Here is a 17,345-nt window from a genome sequence, read left to right on the forward strand (position 1 = left end):
GGTGATCGTGTGCAACTCATCAGACAAGGGTCTCTGGTGATCAATATATATGTAGTTGGAAACAGTAATGAGTATTTGAGATAAATGATTATATATATATATAATGATGAGATGGTGTGTAAATAAGGACGCCCGTATACCTACATGTAGAGTAATGATAACAGAAAGTATTAGAAATGAACGTTGTGATGGGAGAACCTGCATGTAAAAGGGGATTGTCGGTGGCCGGAATATTTGCAAACATTAAACTGGGAAGAAGTGATAAATGAAGGAAAAACGTGAGAACCAAAGTGAACCTAAACCCAGAGACTCGCCCAAATGCTGCATGCCAGGCAATGCCAGCGGACAAGCCGCCAGTGTGCGGGAACCCCAGGAGGAGACTGGCCGTGAAAGCAGCCCGCTCCAACTGGGAGATATATAGCTACACGCCGCCAACGCCATGAGTGTGAGCCCCGCGGGGGAGGGGGATGTCCGCACCCGAGCTGAGTAATCGCTCCTCGGCGATTGGCACCAAAACCCTCGCCCTCCACATGCCCCTTGCGCAGTAACCGGTGGTCGGCTTTTTTTTTTTCCTCCTTGCGCTGTCAGCGTTTACCGAGCTTTGTTTACACACGTGATCGGCTGTCATTGGCTGACAGCTGATCACGTGGTAAGGGGCCGGGCCCCTTACTCGGAGCAGTGACCACCCGAGTCACAGTGACTTGGTGATCACAGCACTGGGCGCGACCTGCAGGGGGCGTGAGGAGCGTGCAAAGGGGAGGCCGTCCTATGATGGCCTCCCGGAAATTCTATAGCGCGGACATCAAGTGGTTAAGCAGCAGCGGGTGAGGTCAGAGAGGAGACACAGAATCTGAGACAAAACCAGTCATGTTGGGAGGTATGGGTGTAATATTCATGTGGGGGGGGTATGGGTGTAATATTCCTGATGGGGGGGCAGGGGTTGACAAATTTGCTTGGAATCTAGGAGCCAGCTAAAAAAGTTAGGAGCCGGGTCCGTGATGGCGATCTGGACCTGTCCCTGGCCTGACATGGAGACGAGTGAGGGGAAGATAGCCCCCAGCCCCCCACCTGTCTCCAAGTCATTGCCCATAGCTCTTAGAGGGACATTTTTAAATTGCATTTTAGTGTAAATATGAGATGTGAGGTCTCTCTGACCCCAGATCTCATATATAAAAGAGGACCTGTCATGCTTTTTTCTATTACAAGGGATTTTTACATTCCTTGTAATAGGAATAAAAGTGACACACTTTTTTTTTTTTTTTAAAGAACAGTGAAAAAAATAAAAATAAAAGTTAAAATAAGAGAAAAAAATTGTTTTAAATGCGCCCTGTCTTGCCAAGCTTGCATGCAGAAGCGAACGCATATATGAAAGCGGTGTTCAAACCACACATGTGAGGTATCGCTGCGATCGGTAGAGTAAGAGCAATAATTCTACCCCAGACCTCCTCTGTAACTCAAAACGTGCAACCTGAAGAATTTTTTAAACGTCGCCTATGGAGATTTTAAAGGGTAAAAGTTTGTCGCCATTCCATGAGCGGGCGCAATTTTGAAGCGTGACATGTTGGGTATCGATTTACTCGGCGTAACATTATCTTTCACAATATAAAAAAAAAAAAAAAAATTGGGCTAACTTTACTGTTGTCTTTTTTTTTTTTTTATTAAATAAAACATTTTTCCCCAAAAAAAGTGCGCTTGTAAGTCCGCTGTGCAAATATGGTGTGACAGACAGTATTGCAACGACCACCATTTTACTCTCTAGGGTGTTAGAATAAATAATAAAAAAAAAAAATATATAATTATATATATATATAAGAGGGCCAGTATGGTGGCCCGTAATTATGGGAGGAGCCCGGAGGGTATATAATCAGACCACCCACAACGGTCTGTGTCGGTTCCAGTGCAAGGTACTGCACATCAAGGGGCCGACTCTTCTCAGCTCCCTCACCGTCGACTATCTGTGCGTCCAATCGCAGGTGCACTTCGGCTTCTTCATTCGTGGTCTTCGTCGGCGGTTCCCGCTCATGGTCGCAGATAAGTAGTATCCGAATCTTTTCATATCATGTGCAAACTTGCGGCTTATCGTGCTTACTATCCTGCACCCCTTTCGCAAAACCTACCTCTGAGTTGTTGACACTCATGTCCCGACATCTTTCGGCACAGGCATAGTACATTCGTAAATTCCTTCTACCAAACATATGATTCATTCATAGATCCAAGCCTTCGAGTCGCTGTCGGTCGTTCTCCAATATCACTCGCCATAGGCTTCACTAGTTATAAGATTCACTGTTCTCATCCTTTTTTGAGATAAACAGGTATTGTTTGTATGGGTTTCTGTGGCTGATTGAGGTGTAATTAAACCCACCTGATGTCTTTCCTGCACTTGACTAGCCTGGGGGGATGGGTGGTTGATAGGTGTTTGGTTTCACAGTAAGGAATGGCATACACTCTACAACCAATTCGTATCAGATACTCCTTACTGCCAATTTATATCAGATTCATCTCATACATTTTTTAAGCTGATTCGTGTCAAATGCATTGCACAGGCTGACTCTGCCAACTCACTGCGTGTCCACGTAGTTGTACCTTTGAGATCGGTCGTATATCTTCATCGATTGTCCCACGCTCGGACCGCTACACACTCGCTGTTGCAGGTAGGACTTTGTTGTTACCGCTCCTCTAAACTCTAGTAGTTACGTTATCATGTTCGTTTTGCAAAAAGTCGCACTTACGCCACCGTAAGTCTTTCTATGTCATCTTTCATGTATTTCATGCTTTCTACCCAACGTGGGTTTACTCGAGCCGTTCACTTCACGGCGATGCGGTCAAATCTGACATTCAAGCCCCTTACTCACCTCGCGTCTACGGCCGATTCGAAACTAGTCGCAACTTCGCTTCTATGTTTCGGATCCTCGGCAATCACAAAGCCCCTTCAACCGCCATCACCATTTAGTTGATTCGAACCCAGCCATATCATCGGCAATACGGTCAGATCTGTCATACGAGCCCCGTAGTCACCTCACATCTATGGCCGATTCGAAACTAGTCGCAACTTCGCTTCTATGTTTCGGATCCCTGGCAATCACAAAGCCCCTTCAACCGCCATCACTATTTAGTTGATTTGAACCCAGCCATATCATCAGCAATACGGTCAGATCTGTCATACGAGCCCCGTAGTCACCTCACATCTATGGCCGATTCGAAACTAGTCGCAACTTCGCTTCTATGTTTCGGATCCTCGGCAATCACAAAGCCCCTTCAACCGCCATCACCATTTAGTCGATTCAAACCCAGCCATATCATCGGCAATACGGGCAGATCTGTCATACGAGCCCTGTAGTCACCTCACATCTATGGCCGATTCGAAACTAGTCGCAACTTTGCTTCTATGTTTCGGATCCTCGGCAATCACAAAGCCCCTTCAACCGCCATCACCTTTTAGTCGATTCAAACCCAGCCATATCATCGGCAATACGGGCAGATCTGTCATACGAGCCCTGTAGTCACCTCACATCTACGGCCGATTCGAATCTAGTCGCAACTTTGCTTCTATGTTTCGGATCATTGGCAATCACCAGCCCCTTCAACCACCATCACAATTCAATCAATCCGAACCCAGCCATATCCTTAGCGATACGGTCGGATCCCATATATGAGCCTCTCAGTCGCATCTACAGAAGATTCGAGTCTAGTCCCAGCATCGGCGCAACGATTCCAGTCCTTGCCAAATGCAACTCTAACAACCAAGCTGAATCCTGTTGTATCTCCGACTCAAATGAGTCAAATCTTTCGCAGACTATTCCATAGCTATAGCCCAGTTCAAACTAGTCACATCGACTGTACGAATTCAGCAGTACTTACGTTTGACTTTCTCAGTCTATCCATACATGATCATACACAATTCTCTCCACCAATTTGCTCAGTGTTGCGCACGGTCATTCCTACATAATCACATTTCCTCTATAAACCTTTTCTTTCGCCTTTCAACAAAGCTCCTTGCAATCGCAGCAAGCATCAATGCAATGGCTCAAATACGGCCACTCATCTCCAGTAGCAACACGGCTGCTCTCCTCATTCCTACACACTTATAATTTAATTTATAGATTCAAATAAAGCTGCTTTCTTGCAATCGCTGCAAGCATCTCTGCAATAGCTTAATACGGCCACTAATCTCCAGTAGCAACACAGCTGCTCACCTCATTCATCCATTCATTCATTCTCACCTCATAATTCAAATAAAGCCGCTTCCTTGCAATCGCTGCAAGCATTTCAGCAAGTGGCTCAAACTGCCACTCATCGTCTCCAGTAGCAACACGGCTGCTCATCATTTTCTCTGTCGCTTTCCCCTTTTTAGGCCAGTTAGAACACCAGTTAGTCCACCCTGCACCAGGTTTGGACAGTATCTCCCCAAAAAAAAAACAAAAAAAAAAAAACCCCCATTGTCGAGGGCTTGCATCTTCACCAGGGGGCCAGCTTTGCCCCAAACAACTCTTTGCAATCCCCCTTGTCAAAACAAAATTCTCATGTCACCTTACTACAGGCTCCCGGTCAACTCAGTTCTCGACCCCCAACCAGTCGACTTCACAACTAGGGCATAAAGTCAGGTGTTTAGTTCAATGGAGATTCCCCCTTTCTCTTAAACACTCTTTCACTACATATGTATACTTCACATACAGAATTTGACCTGCTCCTGAGGCGTTAGCAACTGTCACATACTTCTGTGCACTTCACTCTGTTTTCGAAGCACAAGCCTTCAATACGCAGACAAGGTCGCCTAATCTCCATACTTGCTGGCAGTGCAAGCATTAGTAGACCGAACCCACGTCAATTAACTACAGATCGCAACATTCCTACTTAGTATACCAGACTTCAGCTACCCACCCCAGTCCGCCCTGGGGCGCTCTGGTTCATTAGTCTGTGCCGAGCACAGACTGACACCCGAGCTATCGGTTGCCTAGCCAGTCACCTCCTGGCTCACCTCGGTTGTCACGCATTCTTTTGAGTTTTCTAAAGTCACACTCAACAGCGCTCGAACGCAAACCAACTGTCACTATGGCTGTCGTTCCTTGTCCTATTCTTCTTGTTTTCATTCCGCCTTTCATCTTATCTACCCAAATGAAACTATCCCCTCCTACCTTTGCAACTTACTTCAAACATACGCACCCCCCCCTTGCTTTTAGTTGATGCCATGTCGCAGGCAGTGAGGACTTTGCCTCAGCCCTGCCATCACCCTTTACGGGCTCAGCAAGCGGCGGTTTACAGTCTCACAAGAGCTTGGACCAATAAAAAAAAAAAATAAATAAATAAAATTTTCATAGCAGAACGGCGTCGCAGGAGTAAATCCTACCCTGCCGCAGCCAGGAAACCAAGCCTTTAGGCTACTGTTTCCACCGCCAGTGGCAGCCCTTCCAGGCACCACTTCAGTCTATCTTCTTTGCGACTACTCAGCTGCACTCCTGGGTAACCACACTGTCAACAGCAGTCGCCGAAGTCCAAGCAGAGTGACAGCCCTGGAGGTATGCCCAGCCGTGCCCCTACCAGCTCCAGTCACCACCGTCATTCCCGTACCTTCACTTACAGATACACCCAGCTTCTGCACCATCGTCTTCCCTGCACACCTTGTCCTAGCAGGGCATCTAGGAGGACATCTTGGATGACAACGACGTTAACTTAGCATCCTTCCTCATAGCAGTACACAACTTGGCCTAGAACAAATCATATTCGCGGGGAGATGTCTCCGTCATCCTGAAGGCCAGAGACCCTTGACTTAATCGCAAGCTCACTGTCACAGAGTTTGTGCTGGCCTTGGGGACAGTCAAAGACATGCTAGGCAGAGCAACCCCAACAGGAGGGTAGAATTGGACCCGTATCTGCATGCAGCAGGTCACAAGTACGCAGGGTGCCCATCCTTTGACTATCACCGCTCATTTTCAGCCAAGGCAGCAGCCAGACTCAAGGGGATCCTTTACCTCCCATCTTTTAGTGTTTCTCTTCCAGGTAAAGACCCTGACTAAATCCTTAAATTGAGATGTGCCAGCTATAGCAGATCTGCCCATGGGAGTCGAATTTCTCACAAATTGGAATGGCATGCCAATGTGTATTCCCTCAGCATCTCTCTCTTCATCTCAGGTAGTCATGGTCACCACAGCCTCCACAGGTCCTCGCCCCAATTTTGGCCAAATTGGGTTGATAGGGCCATGGCCGTCAGAAATCCTCTTGATTCCTGGGTTCAGTTAGTCCTCTTTGTTCGACCTCTACCCCATTGTCGCAGCAGCTCAAGTCTGGTGCAACAACTGGGCAGGACAAACAGTGACGTTCGCCACAGACAACCAAGCCACAGCCAGTATTATGAATAAAGGAGGTCCTAGTAGCCTGCCATCGTGGCCTTCCTGCGCAGGCTGGTGCCACTATCCCCACAGCACCAATCTAACGTCCTATGTGTCCACATCCCAGACAAACGCAATAATCTGGCCGACGCACTACCCGTTAACTTTGCTTCGTTATTTTTCAGGAATCTGGAACCGACCCGACCATGTCTCTTATCCCACACTGGTCGTAGCTAACCTCGGATTCAAACAACACTTTCACGACGCTACCCGCCTTATTAATCTTTCACTATCTCACAACACCCAGAAGGCGTACCGTGCAGCCTAGAGGTTCTATGTCAGGTTACTAGCCTCAAACCCCAGAGCAATACCAAGAGTTCTCCATCACATCCTGGTCTTCATATTATGCCACCACACACAGTTGGCATTGTCACACAATACCTTAGACCCCACTCAGCTGACATCCAGTATTTCATCCCCTTATGAGATCCTAACAAACCGTCTTGTTTGCCGCCCATACGGTCAAGACCATGTTGTGTGGTATTCACAGGCAATGACCCCAAATCAGTATCAAACGGCTACCCGTCACCAGCGCCATATTCCGAGACGTGTCTTTCATCCTGTCACATTCCCCTTTGGCTAAATTCAGCCTGGTCGTTCAAGCAGCCATCTACCTGGCTTTCTACAGCTTCTTACGCCCCAGTGAATACTGTCACCATCCCAGTTGTAAAGTGTTACGTAGACGCCACCTCACACGCCATCAGACTTCCTTCATCTTGCTCCTCAGGGTGTCCAAAACACAATAGTCCGGTCCAGGGGTTGACATCAAACCTTTCCAAACTCTCAAAGCCTGGTGCCCCGTGTCCATCCTAGATCAATTTTTGGCCCATATGTTTGACCCCTCGCAGGACAGCCCATTACTACCGTTCCCGATTAGTACCCCAGGCAGCAACCAGTTCATTAGTCACGTCAGGTTCCTTTTGAGCAAATTAGGCCAGGACCTTGGTCATTTTCTTGGACATTCTTTCGCATTGGAGCAGCATCAGCAGCCTCACGAAACGGGGTCCCAGTCCACGCGATCAAAGATGGGCAGGCGGGAATCCACCTGCTTTACTCGATACATCTCCAATCCACAAGTGGAAATGTCCTGAGCCTTCAGCAACTTTGCCCCGTAGTGTCTTGTTGTACATAAATTAATAATTACCTCCCTAAACCAAATCTTTTGCGGCCTTCTCTTGGCATATCGCCCAGCAGACCAGGGCTCACCGCCCAGCTCACCAGGGCTTACCTTACAGCAGACCAAGGGCACAATTCAGGTCTATTTTATGTTGTTAGTCTTGTGACGTGTTTATGTGTTCTTTCATATCTCTTACAGCGGAGGGCTCCGACCATAAATAAGAGGGCCAGTATGGTGGCCCGTAATTATGGGAGGAGCCCGGAGGGTATATAATCAGACCACCCACAACGGTCTGTGTCGGTTCCAGTGCAAGGTACCCACCCACCCATTTCCCTTCTCAGAGTACTTCACTTAAAACACGTTTCTCTACAGAAACATCCATTTACTTTCTTAAGGTATGCGGCCTTCTCTTGGCATATCGCCCAGCAGACCAGGGCTCACCGCCCAGCTCACCAGGGCTTACCTTACAGCAGACCAAGGGCACAATTCAGGTCTATTTTATGTTGTTAGTCTTGTGACGTGTTTATGTGTTCTTTCATATCTCTTACAGCGGAGGGCTCCGACCATAAATATATATATATATATATATATATATATATATATATATATATATATTTTTTTTTTTGTTTTGTTTAGGGGTTCTAAGTAAAGGGATGGAGAAAGACTGGCCCATTAGCATTGTTGGTTGTAATTCCAACGGCCACCACAAGAGGGCGCCAGATTCCAGAAGGAACCATAGGATCACAGAAGGCCTCAAAGCCGGGGGCTCAATTACCGGCCGCCTGCGGCGCGACGCGATCGCGCGGGGGGGGGGGGGGGGGTCCACGGAGACGGGATACCCCCAGCTATGCTGCCCCAGGCGCAAGGTCGCTGATTCTAGTCGCCAATGCGACCTGGCGACCGGGTTTTGTCGAGCACTGTGGGGGGGTATGGGTGGAATATTCATGTTGGGGGGGAGGGGCATCTGGGCAGGAAGTTCTTGTCGTTTGATGGACACGGCGAGGATCTGGTCACACCTCGGTGTTCTTGATTCCTAAATTGCCGCAAAACGCGGCACACGCTTGCGATCCCTTTACTTTTAATATCCCCCCAATTGAGGGGTGATTTTGACTCGATTGTCGCCTGACAAATGACAGGATTTCTTCTGGTAAACAGGCGGCCCAGGATTTTGTTGGTGTGATTTGTCAGGTGACAATATTGTCCGGTGATTGGGGTGCCATTGAAAGTAACGGGATCACAATTGGGAAACGCAGTAATTCCTGCGATCCGGAAAGGCCTAGGTGTGATCGCAGCCTAAGCGTCTTCTATCAGTTGTTGGGTTCACCTTCTATAGATTCTTCCTCAAACATTCCACACATTCGCTTCACTCTTTATTCCACCGCTAATATATAATCTGCACTGACCTTGTATAGCGCTTTCCTCTCTGAGGACTCCAAGTATTGGAGATGGCGTTGGCCGGGAATCGAACCCGGGTCAGCTGCTTGGAAGGCAGCTATGCTCACCCCTGCACCACCAACGCAAGGTAGCATGTTTTTATAGTGTGGGAGGAAACCGGAGTACCCGGAGGAAACCCACGCAAGCACAGGGAGAACATGCAAACTCCATGCAGATAGTGTCCTTGTCAGGATTTGAACCATGGACCCCAGTGCTGCAAGACTAACCCCTAAGCCTCTGTGCTGCCCATATGCGGCCTCTGTTCTGTGCCCGCCCCCGCTGAGTGGGGTACATCAGTTAAGTCCACTCAAAGTGCCTCCAGAAGAAATCCAAATGTAACCTAAGCTACAATCTCTCTCTCTCTCTATATATATATATATATATATATATATATATATATATATATGTATATCACACACCTCCACAAAGTATACAAACGTATCCTAATCTACAATATATAACACTCCTATAATAAAACACACCCAACTAACAAAGAGGGGTACAGTGGTCCCCAAATTAGCAACACAATGAAGCTACTTATTCCATTCACACTTAGGTCTTATTCACATGAAGGGTATAAATCCATACCCCATGGGAGGGCCGTGTTTACTGGAATGTGGATGCACAGGTGTTCCCAGCATCCCATGTAGGTAATCCCATTGCTTTCAACTGGGGTGCAGCGGCTGTACCCAATTTGACATCTGTGTGGATGCCGTTGCAAGGCCCCTAATGCACCCAGGGTGCGTCCGCGCAACTGCACCCGCATGGATGTCCTTTTTGGGGTAAACACAGCCCCCACACAGGGTGCAGATTCATACACCCCGTGTGAGCGAGGCCTTGGACTTCTCCATGAAGCATCTCACTGGCAGGAAGAGTTCTCATTTCTCCAGCGGAGGAAGCCTAAAGAAAGCTTGAAAGACTCCTCCCACCTCTGAGGACAAAGAGTTCCAACCTCACCTCATAGCTGGTCCCACACATGCCTCAAAAACATACCAGCCTCCAACCTCACCTCATAGGCGATCCAACACACGCCTCAAAAACATACCAGCCTTCAACCTCCCCTCATAGCCAGTCCAACACACGTCTCAAAAACATACCAGCCTTCAACCTCACCTCATAGCTGGTCCCACACATGCCTCAAAAACATACTGGCCTCCAACCTCCCCTCATAGCCAGTCCAACACACGCCTCAAAAACATACCAGCCTCCAACCTCACCTCATAGGCGATCCAACACACGCCTCAAAAACATACCAGCCTCCAACCTCCCCTCATAGCCAGTCCAACACACGTCTCAAAAACATACTGGCCTCCAACCTCCCCTCATAGCCAGTCCAACACGCGCCTCAAAAACATACCAGCCTCCAACCTCACCTCATAGGCGATCCAACACACGCCTCAAAAACATACCAGCCTCCAACCTCCCCTCATAGCCAGTCCAACACACGTCTCAAAAACATACCAGCCTCCAACCTCCCCTCATAGCCAGTCCAACACACGTCTCAAAAACATACCAGCCTCCAACCTCCCTTCATAGCCAGTCCAACACACGTCTCAAAAACATACCAGCTTGCAACCTCCCCTCATAGGCGATCTAACACATGCCTCAAAAACATACCGGCATGCTGTCCACGGACATTTCATGCGGGTCACCCTGGAACACATTGGCCTGGGCCCTAACCTGCTGAAATGGGTAATGTCGCTATACCCAAACCCGTCGGCGGTCCGTGTAAACGAGTGGTGCTCGAAATCGTTTTCAATTGCAAACGGGACGAGGCAGGGGTGTCGCCCCTAATCTTCATCCTGACGCTGGAACCACTGATGTGTCACGTCAGGAATGATCCGAATATTGCTGGCATACAAAAATCATCTGCACACCATAAAATCACGGCGTACGCGGATGATTTAATTTTTTTTGTTTCCAACCCACATACCTCGCTCCCAAACATACTAGAAGGTCTCAGGCAATACAGTAATCTGTTAAACTACAAGATCAATTGCGCCAAGTCGGGCGTGTTAAATGTCTCGGTCCCTGATAACGAAATACAAGGTCTCCGCTCGTCCTTCCCATTCTGATGGGCGGATGACTCCATATGTTACTTGGGCGTTGACATCGCAGCGGACTTGTCGCGGTTCTACCCACTCAATTTACCCCCCTCCTGCGCAGACTGAAATCAGACCTGGGAAATTGGCATGCCTTGACCCTGACTTGGTTCGGTCGGTGCAATGCGTTTAAAACTATGGCCCTCCCACGGATCTTATACTTGTTGCAAACGCTGCCCATTCGGATACCCCAAAACTTCTTTACACAGCTAAAGGTCCTACTCAGGGACTTCATCTGGGCGCAAAAAAAACGCAGAGAGCCCGCCTGCAACTGCTAGCCAAACCAAAAGAGAGAGGAGGCTTGGGCCTCCCCGATCTCCGTCAATACTACAGGGCGACTCTTCTGGCGAAAGTTGTGGACTGGCATTGCAATCAGCCGCACAAACAATGGGTGGCGATGGAGATCGAGGATGTGTCCATTCCCTTATTGACTTCCCCTTGGCTTTTGTCCCCCCCCCCCAAAAGATCTTTTGGATCACCCCCTGGTGGGAGCTACGCTGTCTGTAGTACAGAGACTGTTCCGACGCACGCATATCGCCCCCCCCCCTACCTTCACCTATGACTCCCATTATAGGAAATCCTGAATTTCCACCGGGATTTACCAACAAGAGACTACGACAGTTGACGGTGGGAGGGAAACATCGCTTAGGATAGGTCTGGCCCTCGGGGGAGCTTCCGACCACACAAACTGTCACAGACCTTACTGATCCTCCGCTTGACTTGTTTAGTACATTTCAACTTCGCTATTTTCTTCGAGCCATACAAAAAGGTCCCTACACTCCACGAGCCCTGACATACTTTGAATCCATCTGCCATAAGGGTGAACTAGTGTGACATACCTTCTGAATAACCAGGAGGGGGAGTCGAACCCATCGTTTATCCGCCAATGAGAGAAAGACCTGGACACTAAATTTACTCCACAGCAGATAGGGAAAATTTTAACTCTAGCACATAAAGCCTCCATTGCGAGCCAATACCAGCAATCGGGGTATAAGATAGTTTCACGCTGGTATAGGGTCCCGTTCATCCTGCATAAAATGAACAGAACGATCCCAGATACCTGTTGGAGGTGCGATGCGGAAATCGGGACTATGAGACCCATTTCCTGGACATGCCCGACATTAAGGAACTTTTGGACAGGGGTGACTGAGACAAGACATTAACAAATGTTGATGTCACAGATAACCCAGCGGCGTGCCTCCTTCACCTCACTGAGAGACCCGTCAGGAAATACAAAAATAACCTCACCATGCAACTATTAAACGCTGCGTGGGCTTGCATACCCGCGCTGTGGAGACGGCCCCGGCCCCCCTCCAAAGTCTTGTGGTACTCCAAAGTTAACCACATCCTCCGGATGGAGGAATTTTCGGCCACCCTTTACAACACGGAAGAAGCTTTCCGAGATAAATGGAGGCCCTGGAGGTACTTTACTGGTACACGAGAATATGTTCGCAAAGTGAGCAGTACCCTCAACCCAGGAAACAAATGAACATTTAGCAGAATAGGCGATGCCTGCTATAGACGGCCCTTCTACTCCTGCTACCCCCCCCTTTTTTTCCCGCCGCCACCCCCCCTTTCCCCCTATTTTGCTTCCTTCTCCCTCTTTTCTTCCTTCCCCCTTTAGATGTGCTCTGTCCACACCATAGCTGATACCGAGGAGTGCAGGGGTTCAGTCCCCCGCCGGAGAATGTATAATATGGTTTCTACAGATCTTTACAAACCAGGTTCTTTTAATCTCCGTCACCTCTTACCATATCACATGTGCAGTTAGAACTGCTCTGGTTAAACATCCACCTCCCTGAATAGTGTGGTCTGAGTTCCTCTCTTTTGTGTAAGTAATATAGGGCTCATTCTTATGAGCCTAGAGTTACCTTGTTACCTATTATCCATAAATTGTAACATCTGGTTATGTTGTACAGTTGTATGTTATACGCATGCCAATAAAAGAATGAAAAAAAAAAAAAAACATACCGGCCTCCAACCTCCCCTTAGCCGGTCCAACACACACCTCAAAAACATACCAGCCTTCAACCTCCCCTCATAGGCCGGTCCAACACGCGCCTCAAAAACATACCGGTCTCCAAACTCCCCTCATAGTCTGGTCCAACACACGCCTCAAAAACATACCGGTCTCCAAACTCCCCTCATAGTCTGGTCCAACACATGCCTCAAAAACATACCAGCTTGCAACCTCCCCTCATATGCGATCCAACACATGCCTCAAAAACATACCGGCATGCTGTCCACGGACATTTCATGCGGGTCACCCTGGAACACATTGGCCTGGGCCCTAACCTGCTGAAATGGGTAATGTCGCTATACCCAAACCCGTCGGCGGTCCGTGTAAACGAGTGGTGCTCGAAATCGTTTTCAATTGCAAACGGGACGAGGCAGGGGTGTCGCCCCTAATCTTCATCCTGACGCTGGAACCACTGATGTGTCACGTCAGGAATGATCCGAATATTGCTGGCATACAAAAATCATCTGCACACCATAAAATCACGGCGTACGCGGATGATTTAATTTTTTTTGTTTCCAACCCACATACCTCGCTCCCAAACATACTAGAAGGTCTCAGGCAATACAGTAATCTGTCAAACTACAAGATCAATTGCGCCAAGTCGGGCGTGTTAAATGTCTCGGTCCCTGATAACGAAATACAAGGTCTCCGCTCGTCCTTCCCATTCTGATGGGCAGATGACTCCATATGTTACTTGGGCGTTGACATCGCAGCGGACTTGTCGCGGTTCTACCCACTCAATTTACCCCCCTCCTGCGCAGACTGAAATCAGACCTGGGAAATTGGCATGCCTTGACCCTGACTTGGTTCGGTCGGTGCAATGCGTTTAAAACGATGGCCCTCCCACGGATCTTATACTTGTTGCAAACGCTGCCCATTCGGATACCCCAAAACTTCTTTACACAGCTAAAGGTCCTACTCAGGGACTTCATCTGGGCGCAAAAAAAACGCAGAGAGCCCGCCTGCAACTGCTAGCCAAACCAAAAGAGAGAGGAGGCTTGGGCCTCCCCGATCTCCGTCAATACTACAGGGCGACTCTTCTGGCGAAAGTTGTGGACTGGCATTGCAATCAGCCGCACAAACAATGGGTGGCGATGGAGATCGAGGATGTGTCCATTCCCTTATTGACTTCCCCTTGGCTTTTGTCCCCCCCCCCCCCCCAAAAGATCTTTTGGATCACCCCCTGGTGGGAGCTACGCTGTCTGTAGTACAGAGACTGTTCCGACGCACGCATATCGCCCCCCCCCCCCCCCCCCCCCCTACTTTCACCTATGACTCCCATTATAGGAAATCCTGAATTTCCACCCGGGATTTACCAACAAGAGACTACGACAGTTGACGGTGGGAGGGAAACATCGCTTAGGATAGGTCTGGCCCTCGGGGGAGCTTCCGACCACACAAACTGTCACAGACCTTACTGATCCTCCGCTTGACTTGTTTAGTACATTTCAACTTCGCTATTTTCTTCGAGCCATACAAAAAGGTCCCTACACTCCACGAGCCCTGACATACTTTGAATCCATCTGCCATAAGGGTGAACCAGTGTGACATACCTTCTGAATAACCAGGAGGGGGAGTCGAACCCATCGTTTATCCGCCAATGAGAGAAAGACCTGGACACTAAATTTACTCCACAGCAGATAGGGAAAATTGTAACTCTAGCACATAAAGCCTCCATTGCGAGCCAATACCAGCAATCGGGGTATAAGATAGTTTCACGCTGGTATAGGGTCCCGTTCATCCTGCATAAAATGAACAGAACGATCCCAGATACCTGTTGGAGGTGTGATGCGGAAATCGGGACTATGAGACACATTTCCTGGACATGCCCGACATTAAGGAACTTTTGGACAGGGGTGACTGAGACAAGACATTAACAAATGTTGATGTCACAGATAACCCAGCGGCGTGCCTCCTTCACCTCACTGAGAGACCCGTCAGGAAATACAAAAATAACCTCACCATGCAACTATTAAACGCTGCGTGGGCTTGCATACCCGCGCTGTGGAGACGGCCCCGGCCCCCCTCCAAAGTCTTGTGGTACTCCAAAGTTAACCACATCCTCCGGATGGAGGAATTTTCGGCCACCCTTTACAACACGGAAGAAGCTTTCCGAGATAAATGGAGGCCCTGGAGGTACTTTACTGGTACACGAGAATATGTTCGCAAAGTGAGCAGTACCCTCAACCCAGGAAACAAATGAACATTTAGCAGAATAGGCGATGCCTGCTATAGACAGCCCTTCTACTCCTGCTACCCCCCCCCTTTTTTTCCCGCCGCCACCCCCCCTTTCCCCCTATTTTGCTTCCTTCTCCCTCTTTTCTTCCTTCCCCCTTTATATGTGCTCTGTCCACACCATAGCTGATACCGAGGAGTGCAGGGGTTCAGTCCCCCGCCGGAGAATGTATAATATGGTTTCTACAGATCTTTACAAACCAGGTTCTTTTAATCTCCATCACCTCTTACCATATCACATGTGCAGTTAGAACTGCTCTGGTTAAACATCCACCTCCCTGAATAGTGTGGTCTGAGTTCCTCTCTTTTGTGTAAGTAATATAGGGCTCATTCTTATGAGCCTAGAGTTACCTTGTCACCTATTATCCATAAATTGTAACATCTGGTTATGTTGTACAGTTGTATGTTATACTCATGCCAATAAAAGAATAAAAAAAAAAACATACCGGCCTCCAACCTCCCCTTAGCCGGTCCAACACACGCCTCAAAAACATACCGGTCTCCAACCTCCCCTCATAGTCTGGTCCAACACATGCCTCAAAAACATACCGGTCTCCAACCTCCCCTCATAGTCTGGTCCAACACATGCCTCAAAAACATACCGGCCTCCAACCTCCCCTCATAGGCCGGTCCAACACACGCCTCAAAAACATACCGGTCTCCAAACTCCCCTCATAGTCTGGTCCAACACATGCCTCAAAAACATACCAGTCTCCAAACTCCCCTCATAGTCTGGTTTAACACATGCCTCAAAAACATACCGGTCTCCAACCTCCCCTCATAGTCTGGTCCAACACATGCCTCAAAAACATACCAGTCTCCAAACTCCCCTCATAGTCCGGTCCAACACATGCCTCAAAAACATACCGGTCTCCAACCTCCCCTCATAGTCTGGTCCAACACATGCCTCAAAAACATACCAGTCTCCAAACTCCCCTCATAGTCCGGTCCAACACATGCCTCAAAAACATACCAGTTTCCAAACTCCCCTCATAGTCCGGTCCAACACATGCCTCAAAAACATACCGGTCTCCAACCTCCTCTCAGAGTCTGGTCCAACACATGCCTCAAAAACATACCAGCCTTTAACCTCCCCTCATAGGCCGGTCCAACACACGCCTCAAAAGCCTACATGCCATCAACCTCCCCCAAGCTGCATCCCACGGGTGTGTGGCTTTCGGGAAAGGCTTGGAGATTCCCAAGGATGATGTCACTATGCCCCCCAGCATGCTGATGTCATCCTTAGAAAATATTGGATCCTTTGCTGAAAGCCTCCGAAACTCTCCAAAGGGAGAGCAGTCACCAAGTGATGGAGCTCAAGCCACATCCCACAGCTCTGCGGCTTTCGGTAAAGGCTCGGGGATTCCTGAGGATGATGTCACCATGCACCCCAACATGATGATGTTATCCTCGTGAATCCCAAAGCATTTTCTAAAAGCCGCACAGCTGTGGGATGCGGCTTGAGCTCCACCACTTGGTGAATGGTCTATATTTAGATGGGTGTGCCCCCTCCTGTCTGTTCTATAAGCTGATGGATATGCTTTAATGGCCCTCTGATGGTGCTGGAGATGAGGCCATTGGCTACGGCTTCAGACTTTCGCTGATGTAGGAAAAGCCTTCAAAGATCCTCTGCTCCCTCGGTGATATCCACATCTCATTGTTGTTGCAGATCAAACATTTTGCTATTTCCATTCCTCCGGGTTTCGGTTCCAGTTCCTTGTGAAGCTGAAAAAGTGAAAAAGACATTCATCAATATTTCTGATTGATACAGGAAATGGTAACAAAGCTTGGTGAACCCAACCCCCACTTCAGCCAATTACCCCAAGAAGGCCCCTCCAACCACATCTCCCTCTAGTGGTCAGAAGAAGCCTTACACTGCATTATCACACCCAAGATGTCACATATTCCTTTGAGGTCCTTAGATGTGGGGGCTGCATTCGCTCTCTTTGTTTCTTTCAGGATAAGTGCAGGTACAGAACCATACCTGTTAATCCTGACAGAAATTCAGTGTCCTTTTAAAGCAAGCCATAGATTATACAAAATTCCTTTCCTTC

General features: G+C 48.5%; 1 protein-coding gene and 1 non-coding gene across 2 annotated transcripts in view; one reads left to right on the top strand and one right to left on the bottom strand.

Moving 5' to 3' along the window:
• LOC143995757 (F-box/LRR-repeat protein 6-like) overlaps positions 1 to 17,345 on the top strand; it is a 108,869-nt gene that overhangs the window by 5,366 nt on the left and 86,158 nt on the right. The gene's annotated exons all lie outside the window — the stretch shown is intronic.
• TRNAG-UCC (transfer RNA glycine (anticodon UCC)) lies at positions 8,948 to 9,019 on the bottom strand. The gene has a single exon. It is a non-coding gene; the product is annotated as a tRNA-Gly (tRNA).

Source organism: Lithobates pipiens, unplaced genomic scaffold (assembly GCF_037356315.1).
Source record: "Lithobates pipiens isolate NorthernLeopardFrog02 unplaced genomic scaffold, aLitPip1_a1.2 Scaffold_19, whole genome shotgun sequence".
NCBI classification, from domain to species: Eukaryota; Metazoa; Chordata; class Amphibia; order Anura; family Ranidae; genus Lithobates; species Lithobates pipiens.